This window comes from Myotis brandtii, unplaced genomic scaffold (assembly GCF_000412655.1).
Source record: "Myotis brandtii unplaced genomic scaffold, ASM41265v1 scaffold329, whole genome shotgun sequence".
Taxonomy (NCBI): domain Eukaryota; kingdom Metazoa; phylum Chordata; class Mammalia; order Chiroptera; family Vespertilionidae; genus Myotis; species Myotis brandtii.
The window spans coordinates 1,417,823-1,419,893 of record NW_005362676.1 but is presented as its reverse complement, the minus strand read 5'-3'; the positions used below and the strand labels follow the sequence as shown (position 1 = coordinate 1,419,893).

The 2,071-nt window shown below is 57.3% G+C and overlaps 1 pseudogene; it reads left to right on the top strand.

The window, feature by feature from the left end:
- The first annotated feature begins 686 nt into the window (after positions 1-686).
- The window catches only part of LOC102250644, an 11,375-nt pseudogene continuing 9,990 nt past the window's right edge, over positions 687-2,071 (top strand).

Below are 2,071 nucleotides of genomic sequence, written 5' to 3'. Positions count from 1 at the left end.
CCCTAACCACCCCCCCACACACACACACACACACTCATGTTCTCATCCCCCTGTTGTCCATGTCCATTGGTTTGGCTTATAAGCATGCATACAAGTCCTTTGATTGATCTCTTCCCCTTACCCCCACCTGTTGGGGTCCAGCCCCAGCAGGTCCAGGGGTTCCCAAAGGTGTGGACGGAGTCAGCGAAGAATGAATGACATGGAGAAAGCGTTCAGTTGATCAGCAGCCAGGGGTTCCCAAAGGTGTGGATAGAGTCAGTGAAGAAGGAAGGACTCGGAGACAGCATTCAGTTGATCAGCAGCCTAGCCAGGTTCTCTAGCCAGGATCTCCAGCCCAAGTTCTGTCCAGGATCTCTCGCTAGGTTCTCCAGCCAGGTTCTGTCTTTTATTGTCTTGTTACATCTGTATTTATACCAGTTGATTTTAATCCTGTCAATTTCTAGTCCAAAGGTTAGGGCGAGTGAGGGCGGAGGGTGGGGTGGGAACTGGGTGGAGGGGAGTTATGGTGGGAAAAAAGAGGAACCAATGTAATAATATGAACAATAAAGATTTAATTAAAATAAATAAAGTCCTACAATTGGCTCCTCTCTGAGGGGGCGTGGCTGGACTTTAGGGCGGTCTGAGCCAGCTTAAAACCCTGCTGAGGCGCGGTGGCCCACGCTGTGGTGATTGTTGTGCGTGGAGGCATGGAGGAGTGCGCTTGCCTCTGCGGCTTGGGCTCTTCCCGGGGATGTCAGTGTCAGGAGTGCCAGCGCCTAGCTGAGAAGGCAGGGGCCGAGGGCAAGCCGGCCCCGGCAGAAAAGCACCTCAAGGCGGACGCGGCAGCGCGGTGCTGTGCGGGGAGTGGAGGAATCGCAAGCCCCATGCCGCCCCCGCACTGCTCACTGCAGGACCTGCCGGTGGAGATACTGGTGGAGATCTTCGCCTCGCTCCCCGGCACCGATCTGCCCAGCCTGGCCCTGGCCTGCACCAAATTCCACCACATCCTGCACATCGACAGCATCTGGAGACGGCGCTGCCGGGAGGAGTATGGCTTTCGTGAAAACTTGCAGGACTTAGAGATGATCGGTATGTCTTATCGAGAAGTCTATGCGAAGCTGTTCCACCCGTACAGACACGTTTTGGGTTTGTGGCAGCTAGATCATGGCTATAGAACACTCGTGAATGTCGTGGTGGATGGCGCAGGCATTACTGGTTGGACGTGCAGGCCTTCCCTTAACCCCCATGAGGATGGCCCAATGCATTTCGAGCCCTCGTTCAGAGTTCGCCTGACGAGGAGGAAATCAGCCAGGGTGGAGTGCCTGGAAGGCCGCCACAGCAGGCCCCACCTCCGCCACCTGCAGATTCAGAAGGACAGGTTCAGCATCAAGACAGGCCACCGAAAGGATTCACCAAGGCGGCCTTGGGACGAATGGGGGCGGGTGCTGGTGCAGGAGGTCAGACAGCCCTGTGACTGCCTGACCTACCGCCGCCTCTACCTCCCGCCGAGCCACCGGGACGACCTCATCAGGCCAGGCCTCTTCCAAGGCAACTACGATGCCTACGGCCGAATGATTGTCATGCTCAGCTTCCATGGGAAGCATGCCAGGGTCACGAACATCACGGGAGTCTCCATCTGGACGTTAGAGATCCACCTCAGGCGCCGCATCCAGCTGCCAGATGGCGGGTTCTTCCGCAACTTCAACGAGCTCTCCCGCGTGGTCCAGGAGATTCACCAGCAGGTGATCCGGGAGCAGCAGCAAGAAGACGAGGAAAGCGAGGGCCATGGCTGGCAGAGCCCTGCCCAGCCCAGCGTCGGGGAGTCCGGGGCTGCAGCTTCGGAGGAGCAGCCTGTCCCGTTTGTTCTGCCTGCGGGCGTGAGCTCAAGTGACCAGAACTACCCCCGGACCTGCAGGATGTGTTTCTATGGCATGGACCCTGTTACGGTTACCTCACCTGGCTTCACCTACCCCAGGCGCTTCCCTGGAGTCTTCGTCCTGTTCGATGAGAACCGCTTCGGGTTCATCTGTCTGGCGATGAAATACTTCATCCTGTACAGCAGAGTCCAGAACACCTTCCAGAATGTGGAGGC